Source organism: Bos javanicus, chromosome 18 (assembly GCF_032452875.1).
Source record: "Bos javanicus breed banteng chromosome 18, ARS-OSU_banteng_1.0, whole genome shotgun sequence".
NCBI classification, from domain to species: Eukaryota; Metazoa; Chordata; class Mammalia; order Artiodactyla; family Bovidae; genus Bos; species Bos javanicus.
The window spans coordinates 18,726,732-18,738,443 of record NC_083885.1 but is presented as its reverse complement, the minus strand read 5'-3'; the positions used below and the strand labels follow the sequence as shown (position 1 = coordinate 18,738,443).

The window sequence follows — 11,712 nt, the reverse complement described above, 5'->3', positions numbered from 1 at the left end:
CTTTCCTAAGTTTTAATTTTGATATCCTGATACTGGGAAAGATTGAAGGCAGGCGGAGAAGAGGACAACAGAGAATGAGATGGTTGGATGGCATCACTGATTCAATGGACATGAGTTTGAGCAAATTCCGGGAGACAGTGAAGGACAGGGAAGCCTGGTGTGCTGTAGTCCATGGGGTTGCAAAGAGGTGGACACGACTGAGTGACTGAACAACAACAACAACAAATTTTGATAACATTTCAAACTTATTGAAAAAAGTGCAAGAATAGTTCAAAGAGGTCCCATGTACCCTTTACCTAATGCACTGTTTACATTTTGTCCCATTTTGTCCCACAGTTTACATTTTGCTTTATTTCTCTCTGCTGCTGCTAAGTCGCTTCAGTCATGTCCGACTCTGTGCGACCCCAGAGACGGCAGTGCAGCAGGCTCCCCCGTCCCTGGGATTCTCCAGGCAAGAACACTGGAGTGGGTTGCCATTTCCTTCTCCAATGCATGAAAGTGAAAAGTGAAAGTGAAGTCGCTCAGTCGTGTCCGACTCCTAGCGACCCCATGGACTGTAGCCTATCAGGCTCCTCCGTCCATGGGATTCTCCAGGCAAGAGCACTGTAGTGGGGTGCCAGTGCCTTCTCCATTATTTCTCTCTACATTTATATATAAATGAATTTTTTCCCCTTTGAATCATTTGAGAATACATCAGAGGGCTTCCCTGGTAGTTCAGACAGTAAATAATCTGCCTGCAATGCAGAAGACCTGGGTTCGATCCCTAGGTTAAGAAGATCCCCTGGAGAAGAGATCTTGCCTGGAGAATCCCATGGCGAGAGCAGCCTGACAGGCCACAATCCATGAGGTCACAAGGGGTCATATATGACTGAGTGACTAAGACACACACAGAGACACTTTGCTCCTTTACTTCTAAATGATTCAGTGTGCATTTCCTAAGAACAAGAGCACCCCCTTTCACAATCACAGTGATCAAATGAGGACACTTGACAGTGATAAAATACTATTATCTAGTTCATGACACGTTCAACTCGGTCACTTGTCTGTTATGCCCATTACAGCTGCTTCTACCCTGGTCCTGGACCCTATTCTGAATCTCACACTGTATCATTGGTTTCCTTTCATCTTAATCCTGAGCACCTCTGATAGTCAAATACAGTCCTATTAGTAATTATGCTGGACTCATAGGCAAACCTGGGCATACTCACAGGTGATGGCAAGGATTTCAAACTTGGTCTTCTGGGTAATGGGAGCCACTGAAGTATCCAGAGTAAAAAGCAAGGAAGCAACATGAGTTCACTCATGTTTCAAAAAGACTAATCTTACTCCAGTGTGGAGAAAATATAACAATGGAGCAATATTTGTTTAATAAAACATTAAATGTTGAATGAATAAAAGAAATCTATTAATAGACAATTACATCTAGCTCATCATTGCTAATTTATTAGAGAAATGCAAATCAAAACTGCAATAAGGTATCACCTCACACTAACCAGAATGGCCATCATTAAAATATCTACAGATAAATGCTGGAGAGGGTGCTTTTCACTATTGGTGGCAATGTAAATTGGTGCAGCCACTGTGGAAAACAGTATGGAGGTTCCTCAAAAAACTAAAAATAGAGTTGCCATATGATCTAGCAATCCCACTCCTGGGCATACATCCAGACAAAACTATAATTTGAAAAGATACATGTATCTTTATGTTCATAGCAGCACTATTTACAGTAGCCAAGACACGGAAGCAACCTAAATGTCCACGGACAGATGAATGGATAAAGAAGATATGGTAGAATACTTGTTGTCGTTCAGTTGCTAAGTCGTGTCCAATTCTTTGTGACCCTAAGGGCTGTAGCCCACCAGGCTCCTCTATCCATGGGGTTTACCAGGCAAGAATACTTGAGTGGGTTGCCACTTCCTTCTCCAGGGGATCTTTCTGATCCAGGGATCAAACCCACATCTCTTGCATTGGCAGGTGGATTCTTTACCTACTCAGCTATAAAAAAGAATGAAATAATGCTATTTACATTATTGCAAATTGCAATCTACGAAACATAAATAGATGCCCAGATATAGAGAATAGATTTGTGGTTGCCAAGGAAGAGGGGAGAAAAGGATGGGGAGTTTGGGATTAGCAGATTCAAACTGGTGTATATAGAATGGATAAACAACAAGGTCCTACTATATAACAGAGGGAACTATATTCAATATCCTGGGATAGACTATAATGGAAGAGACTATGAAAAAATATGGATATATATACAGATGAGTCATTCTGCTATACAGCAGGAATTAACATAACATTGTAAATCAACTATACTCCAAAAAAAATTTTTTTAAGTCAATGGACAATTGAATCTAACAGTGTTCAGAATACTTTTTGACTTAAAGTTGGAAGAGTAAGCAACTCAGTATAAAATCACAAAACTCAACCTAATGTCCATGGGTGAGCTGAAAAATCCAAAAGCAACCTCTACTCTGATGCAGAATAAAGGTACGTATGTTTGAAAATATGTCCACCGATTCTTTGCTCTTCCATTCTTCAAGCTGTGGATCTTAGTTTCCCTCCTCCTGACTGTGGTTGGATTTGGTGGCTCGCTTACAACAAATGGAACATGGCTGGAGTGATGGTGTGCTACTTCTGAAAACAGGTTTATTTAATTTCAAAATTCTATTGAAGTAGAGTTGATTTACAGTTTTGTGTTAATTGCTGTACAGCAAAGTGATTCAGTTATACGCATACATATTCCTTTTCATATTCTTGAAAATAGATGATAAAAGGCATCACTGCTTTCTCCTTCTCTCTCTCTTGGAATCTCGACTCTGGGGAAAGCCACTTGCTGTGTCATGAGGACGGAGGCTGACTGCCAACAGCCAAGTGAATGGGCCACCTTGGAAGAAAGCCTCCAGCCCAGTCAATCCTTCAGCTGACTGCAGCCCTGGGCAAAATCTTCACTGCAATCTTGTGAGACCCTGAGGCAGAACCACCCAGCTAAGCTGCTCCTCAATTCCTGATCCACAGAAACTGTGAGGTAATAAATTTTGTTGCTCTAAGCTATTAAATTTGGGATAACTTGTTACACAGGAGATAACTACTAATGCAGTGCATTTATTTGAAGGGTCTATGATTTTCATCAGACTCTCAGCATAATTAATGACCTGGAAAAGGCTAGGAATTACTACTGTATAAGTACTAGATTTCTAAAAATCTCTGGTTTCCATCTTATAGTTCTTCTGGGTTTATTTTTAATACAAGTTTGGGATTGCTTCCAACAAATGAGGAGATTCAATTCTCCAAATCACTGGAAGACTCAAAAGAATGTTTAAAAGTGCTGTCTCAAGAACAGGCCTAGAGATGCAAATATCCATTCCACATTATATGTGAAATAGACAAACTACAAGGTCTTACTGTGTAGCACAGGGAACTATATTCAATATCCTGTGATAAGCCATAATGGAAAAGAATTATTAAAAAGAACATATATATATATATATGTTTATACATGTGTGTGCAGGCTCAGTCATGTCCAACTCTGTGACCCCATGGACTGCATCCTGTCAGGCTCCTCTGTCCATGGAATTTTCCAGGCAAGAATACTGGAGTGGGTTGCTATTTCCTTCTCCAGGGGATCTTCCCAACCCAGCGATCAAACCTGCATCTCCTGCATTGGCAGGCAGTTTCTTTGCCATTGAGCCACCAGGGAAGCCCATGTCTGTGTGTGTGTGTGTGTGTGTGTATGAATCACTTTGCTGTACAGCAGAAATTAATACAACATGTAAATAACCTATACTTCAATTAAACAAAAAAAGAGGCGGCCTAAAAAAGTAAACCACCCCAATCTATCAGACTGAGATCTAATAGACTCTCATGTGGAAATGAAGTGATTTTTCCTGTTCAAGAAACAAGGTTTACCCTAAGACCTAATCATGATTCTGACATGACATCTCTGAATTACTGTTAAAGAAAAAAGCCAAGCTGCTGAACATTGTGTTCCTGTTGTAGAAAGAATATTTTCATGTAGGTATAGATGGATGTGCCCAGAAAAGTACTGGAAGGATCAGGGTTTTCAGGTGGCAAGCAACAGAAATCGAGAATGGCTATTAAAAACAGTTTATTCAGAGAGACTCACAGACTTAGGAACATACTTATGGCTGCCGGGGGGAAGGGATAGTTAGGGAGTTTGGGATGGACACATACACATGGATGCATTTAAAATGGATAACCAACACGGACCTACTGTATAGCACATGGAACTCTCCTCAGAGTTATGTGGCAACTGGGATGAGAGGGAGTTTGGGGAGCATGGATACATGTGATGGATATGTGTATATGTGTGGCTGAGTCCCCCCGCTGTTCACCTGAGACTATCACAACATTGTTAACTGGCTATACCCCAAGACAAAATCAAAAATTTAAAATTAAAAAGAAAGCTTATTATTCTAGGGTAGCTCAAAAATTAATGAGAGGGCAGGAGGATCGGTTCTGGAAATACACAGGACACAAGGGACCTGGTGCAGTCATAGGAGCCGTCTAGTAAGAAGCTGCCACCCCAAAGAGAACACCAGTGTGAGCACAGGCCTCGTGTTCCTGCTGGGAATATCTCACTAATCCTTGACTTTCCATTGGTTCCACAACAGTCCAAGTCCTAGGGCAGAATCAACCAAAGGACCAAGAATTTCTTTGGCAACAGACAATCATTACCACAGTCCACTTAAAACAGAAATAAAGGCTTAGAAATAAATAAAATAAATGCTTAGAAATAAAAAAAAATGCTTAGAAATAAATCTAGGCAAACAATGAGGTATCACCTCACACTAATCAGAATGGCCATAATTTAAAAATATACAAATAACAAATGATGGAGGGTGGGTGGAGAAAAGGGAACCCTCCTTTTCTCACTGCTGGTGAGGATGTAAATTAGTGTAGCCACTATGGAAAACTGTATGGAGGTTCCTCAAAAAACTAAAAATAGAGCTACCATATGACCCAGCAATCTCACTCCTGAGCATACGTCCAGACAAAAGTCTAATTTGAAAAGACACAGCATCCCTATGTTCATAGCAGCACTATGCACAGCAGTCAGGACATGGCATGTTCATTAACAGATGAATGGATAAAGAAGGCGTGATACATACATACAATGGAATATTACTAGGCCATAAGGAAGAATGAAATAATACCATTTGCAACAACACGGATGGACCTAGAGATTATCATACTATGTGAAGGAAGTCAGAAAGAGAAAGACAAACACTATATGATGTCATTTATATGCGGAATCTAAAGCACGACACAAGTGAACTCATCTGTGAAAGCGAGACAGGCTCATACACACAGAGAACAGGCCGTGGTTGCCAAGGAGGAAGAGGAGTGGGGGAGGGAAGGACTGGGAGTTTGAGGTTGGCAGATGCAAACTCATATATATAGGATGGTCAAACAAGGCCCTACTATACAGCATGGGGAACTATATTCAATATCCTGTGATAAATCATAATGGAAAAGAAGATGAAAAATAATGTATACATGCATAAAACGAATCACTTTGCTGTACAGCAGAAATTAACACAGCATTGTAAATGATGTATGGCAAAACCAATTCAATATTGTACAGTAAAAAAAAAAAGAAAGAAATTGAAAAAAAATAAATCTAAGTGGTAACAAGATAGAGACAATGACAGACTTTATTTTGAAGGGGAAAGAATATATGGACTAACAATACTCTATAAATCCCTATTTTTAAAAAACAAAATGGCAAGGAAAGGAAGTGTTCTGGTCTTAAAAGCAGATGTTTTAAAATAGTATAATACAACTTAATTGCTGCTGAACCCAAAGAGTTTCTGGATATGGAGATGAGAGTGCTAACATTGCCCATGTTCTATATATGAGTTAAATTAGCACACCTTGTGCTTCACAGTTAATAGCATTTTTTTTTTTTTTTACAAATTTGCTCACTCTGTGTGTCTGTGTCACATTTTGCTCACTCACTCTGTGTCTGTGTCATATTGTGGTAATTTTCACAATGTTTCAAAATTTTCACTATTGTGATATTTTTATGGTGCTCTGTGGTCAATGATGGGCACTCTTGCCTGGAAAATCCCATGGACAGAAGAGCCTGGTGGGCCACAGTCCATGGGGTCGCTAAGAGTCGGACATGACTGAGCGACTTCACTTTCACTTTTCACTTTCCTGCACTGGAGAAGGAAATGGCAACCCACTCCAGGGTTCTTGCCTGGAGAACCCCAGGGACGGTGGAGCCTGGTGGGCTGCCGTCTATGGGGTCGCACAGAGTCAGACACGACTGAAGCAACTTAGCAGCAGCAGCAGCAGTGGTCAATGATCTTCGATGTTTACTATTGTTAATTATCTGGGGGCACCACGAACCACACCTAGATAAAATCAGCTCAGTCCAGTTCCTCAATTGTGTCCAACTCTTTGTGACCCCATGGACTGCAGCACGCCAGGCCTCCCTGTCCATCACCAACTCCCGGAGCTTGCTCAAACTCATGTCGATTGAGTCAGTGATGCTATAAGATACGATGATGAACTTAATAAATTTTTTGTGTTTCTTTTATTAAAAAAAAAAGAGATTTATCTAATTTTTGGCTGCATTGGGTCTTAACCATGGTGCTTGGGATCTTCACTGCAACACAGGCTTCTCTCTAGTTGTAGCACGTGGGCTTGGTAGCTGCTGCACATAGGGTTAGCTGTTGAACAGCACGTGGGATCTTGGTTCCCTAAGCAGCGGTCCAACCCATGTCCCCTACATTGGAAGGTGGATTCTTAACCACTGGATCACCAGGGAATTCCCAAGTTTTGTGTGTGTTCTGACTGCTCCACCAATGGGCTGTTCCGTTAACTCTCCCTCTATTGGGCATCCCTATTCCCTGAGACAAAACGATACTGAAATTAGGTCAATTAATAGTCCTAACTAATCTCTCAATCTAACCACACGGACGGACCACAGCCTTGTCTAACTCAATGAAACTAAGCCATGCCATGTGAGGCCACCCAAGACGGGCAGGTCAAGGTGGAGAGGTCTGACAGAATGTGGTCCACTGGAAAAGGGAATGGCAAACCACTTCAGTATTCTTGCCTTGAGAACCCCATGAACAGTATGGAAAGGCAAAATGATAGGATACTGAAAGAGGAACTCCCCAGGTCAGTAGGTACCCAATATGCTACTGGAGATCAGTGGAGAAATAACTCCAGAAAGAATGGAGGGATGGAGCCAAAGCAAAAAGAATACCCAGCTGTGGATGTGACTGGTGATAGAAGCAAGGTCCGATGCTGTACAGAGCAATATTGCATAGGAACCTGGAATGTCAGGTCCATGAATCAAGGCAAATTGGAAGTGGTCAAACAGGAGATGGCAAGAGTGAATGTTGACATTCTAGGAATCAGTGAACTAAGATGGACTGGAATGGGTGAATTTAACTCAGATGACCATTATATCTACTACTGTGAGCAGGAATCCCTTAGAAGAAATGGAGTAGCCATCATGGTCAACAAAAGAGTCCAAAATACAGTAGTTGGATGCAATCTCAATAACAACAGAATGATCTCTGTTCGTTTCCAAGGCAAACCATTCAATATCACAGCAATCCAAATCTATGCCCCAACCAGTAACGCTGAAGAAGCTGAAGTTGAATGGTTCTATGAAGACCTACAAGACCTTTTAGAACTAACACTCAAAAAAGATGTCCTTTTCATTATAGGGGACTGGAATGCAAAAGTAGGAAGTCAAGAAACACCTGGAGTGACAGGCAAATTTGGCCTTGGAATACGGAATGAAGCAGGGCAAAGGCTAATAGAGTTCTGCCAAGAGAATGCACCGGTCATAGCAAACACCCTCTTCCAACAACACAAGAGAAGACTCTACACATGGACATCACCAGATGGTCAACACCGAAATCAGATTGATTATATTCTTTGCAGCCAAAGATGGAGAAGCTCTATACAGTCAGCAAAAACAAGACTGGGAGCTGACTGTGGCTCAGATCATGAACTCCTTATTGCCAAATTCAGACTTAAATTGAAGAAAGTAGGGAAAACCACTAGACCATTCAGGTATGACCTAAATCAAATCCCTTATGATTATACAGTGGAAGTGAGAAATAGATTTAAGGGCCTAGATCTGATACATAGAGTGCCTGATGAGCTATGGAATGAGGTTCATGACATTGTACAGGAGACAGGGATCAAGACCATCCCCATGGAAAAGAAATGCAAAAAAGCAAAATGGCTGTCTGGGGAGGCCTTACAAAAAGCTGTGAAAAGAAGAGAAGTGAAAAGCAAAGGAGAAAAGGAAAGATATAAGCATCTGAATGCAGAGTTCCAAAGAATAGGTAGGAGAGATAAGAAAGCTTTCCTCAGCAATCAATGCAAAGAAATAGAGGAAAACAACAAAATGGGAAAGGCTACAGATCTCTTCAAGAAAATTAGAGATACCAAGGGAACCCATGCAAAGATGGGCTCGATAAAGGACAGAAATGGTATGGACCTAACAGAAGCAGAAGATATTAAGAAGAGGTGGCAAGAATACATAGAAGAACTGTACAAAAAAGATCTTCACGATTAAGATAATCACGATGGTGTGATCACTCACCTAGAGCCAGGCATCCTGGAATGTGAAGTCAAGTGGGCCTTAGGAAGCATCACTACGAACAAAGCTAGTGGAGGTGATGGAATTCCAGTTGAGCTCTTTCAAATCCTGAAAGATGATGCTGTGAAAGTGCTGCACTCAATATGCCAGCAAAATTGGAAAACTCAGCAGTGGCCACAGGACTGGAAAAGGTCAGTTTTCATTCCAATCCCAAAGAAAGGCAATGCCAAAGAATGCTCAAACTACCACACAATTGCATTCATCTCACACGCTAGTAAAGCAATGCTCAAAATTCTCCAAGCCAGGCTTCAGCAATACATGAACCGTAAACTTCCAGATGTTCAAGCTGGTTTTAGAAAAGGCAGAGGAACCAGAGATCAAATTGCCAACATCCGCTGGATCATCGAAAGAGCAAGAAGAGTTCCAGAAAAACATCTATTTCTGCTTTATTGACTATGCCAAAGCCTTTGACGTGTGGATCACAATAAACTGTGGAAAATTCTGAAAGAGATGGGAATACCAGACCACCTGACATGCCTCTTGAGAAACCTATATGCTGGTCAGGAAGCAACAGTTAGAACTGGACATGGAACAACAGACTGGTTCCAAATAGGAAAAGGAATACGTCAAGGCTGTATATTGTCACCCTGCTTGTTTAACTTATATGCAGAGTACATCATGAGAAACACTGGGCTGGAAGAAGCACAAGTGGAATCAAGATTGCCGGGAGAAATATGAATAACCTCAGACATGCAGATGACACCACCCTTATGGCAGAAAGTGAAGAGGAACTCAAAAGCCTCTTGATGAAAGTGAAAGTGGAGAGTGAAAAAGTTGGCTTAAAGCTCAACATTCAGAAAACTAAGATCATGGCATCTGGTCCCATCGCTTCATGGGAAATAGATGGGGAAACAGTAGAAACAGTGTCAGACTTTATTTTGGAGGCTCCAAAATCACTCCAGATGGTGAATGCAGCCATGAAATTAAAAGACGCTTACTCCTTGGAAGCAAAGTTACGACCAACCTAGGTAGCATATTAAAAAGCAGAGACATTACTTTGTCAACAAAGGTCCGTCTAGTCAAGGCTATGGTTTTTCCAGTGGTCATGTATGGATGTGAGAGTTGGACTGTGAAGAAAGCTGAGCACCGAAGAATTGATGCTTTTGAACTGTGGTGTTGGAGAAGACTCTTGAGAGTCCTTGGACTGCAAGGAGATCCAACCAGTCCATTCTGAAGGAGATCAGCCCTGGGTATTCTTTGGAAGGGCTGATGCTAAAGCTGAAACTCCAATACTTTGGCCATCTCATGAGAAGAGTTGACTGATTGGAAAAGACTCTGATGCTGGGAGGGATTGGGGGCAGGAGGAGAAGGGGACGACAGAGGATGAGATGGGTGGATGGCATCACCGACTCGATGGACATGAGTTTGGGTGAGCTCTGAGAGTTGGTGATGGACAGGGAGGCCTGGCATACTGCAATTCATGGGGCTGCAAAGAGTCGGACACGACTGAGAGACTGAACTGAACTGAACTGAACTAGTCCCTAAGTGTGTAAGTGAAAAGAAGAGTCACATATCTCTCACTTTAAATCAAAAGTTAGATTAAGATCAGTAGAGAAGACCCTACTATTTGGAAAAGACCCCAATGCTAGGAAATATTAAAGGTAGGAGGAGGAGGCAGCAACAGAGGATGAGATGATTGGATGGCATCACTGACTCAGTAGACATGAGTTTGAGTAAACTCTGGGAGATAGTGAAGGACAGGGAAGACTGGTGTGCTGCAGTCCGTGGAGTCACAAAGAGTCGGCACGACTTAGTGACTGAACGATAACAACAGTGAAAAAGTCAGGTGAAAGCAGAGACTGGTCAAACACTCAGGCTCTTGCACCAGTTAGCCAAGTTGTGAATGCAAAGGAAAAGGGCTTGAAGGAAATTAAAAGTGCTACTTCAGTGAACACATGAACGATAAGGTCAAAGAGCCTTATAGTTGAAATGGAGAAAATTTTAGTGATCTGGATAGAAGATCAAACCACTCACAACATTCCTTTAAACCAAAACCTAATCCCAAGCAAAGCCCTAACCTTCTTTAATTCTGTGACTCCTGAGAGAGGTGAGAAACTGCAGAAGGAAGTTAGAAGCTAGAAGAGGTTGGTTCACGAGGTTTCTGGAAAGAAACCATCTCCATAACATGAAAAGCATGGTGAAGCAGCCTGTGCTGCTGTAGAAGTTGCAGCAAGTCACCCAGAAGAGTTAGCGCTCATAGTTAATGAGGGGTGAGTGTGTGTATGTGCGTGTGTGTGTGTGTTCAGTCACTCAGTCATGTCCAACTCTTGCGACCCCATGGACTACAGCCCACCAGGCTCCTCTATTCATGGAAGTGGCTAAACTAAACAACAGATTTTCTCTAGAGATGAAACATCCTTAAACTGGGAGAAGATGCCATCTGGGACTCATAGCTGAAGAGGTTATGTCAATTCCTGGTTTCAAAGCTTCAAAGGACAGGCTGATTCTCTTGTTAGGGGCTAATATAGCTGGTGACTTTTAAGTTGAACCCAATACTCCTTTTTCATTCCTAAAGTCCTCGTCCCCTTAAGAATTATGCTGAATATACCCTACTGGTGCTCTGCAAGTGAAACAATAAAGTCTAGATGACAGCATATCTATTTAAAACATGGTTTACTGAATATTTTAAGCTCATTGTTGGGACCTACTGCTCAGAAAAAAAAATTTTTTTTCCACATCAGACAGGTAATGTGCTGGTGTCGTAACAAGGTTTGCAGGGAGGCACATGTCACGCAGTAGCGTGAACACCCAGTCATCACGCTCACGAACTACAAAAGGATCTAGAAAACATTTTTCAAAATATTACTGCTCATTGACAATGCACCTGGTCACTCAGAGCTCTAACAGAAATGTACAATGAGATTAATGCTGTTTTCATGCCTGCTAATGCAACTCCCATTCTGAAGTCCATGGATAAAGAGTAATTTTCACTTTCAAGTCTTATAATAGATTTCATAAGGCTATAGCTGCCAGAGATAGCAATTCCTCTGGTGGACCTGGGCAAAATATACTGAAAACCTTGTAGAAAGGATTCACCATTCTAGATACCA

The 11,712-nt window shown here is 41.6% G+C and overlaps 1 non-coding gene across 1 annotated transcript; it reads right to left on the bottom strand.

Moving 5' to 3' along the window:
- Positions 1–11,337: 11,337 nt before the first annotated feature.
- Positions 11,338–11,442, bottom strand: LOC133231209 (small nucleolar RNA U13). The gene has a single exon (XR_009731088.1). It is a non-coding gene; the product is annotated as a small nucleolar RNA U13 (small nucleolar RNA).
- Between the last annotated feature and the right edge of the window lie 270 nt (positions 11,443–11,712).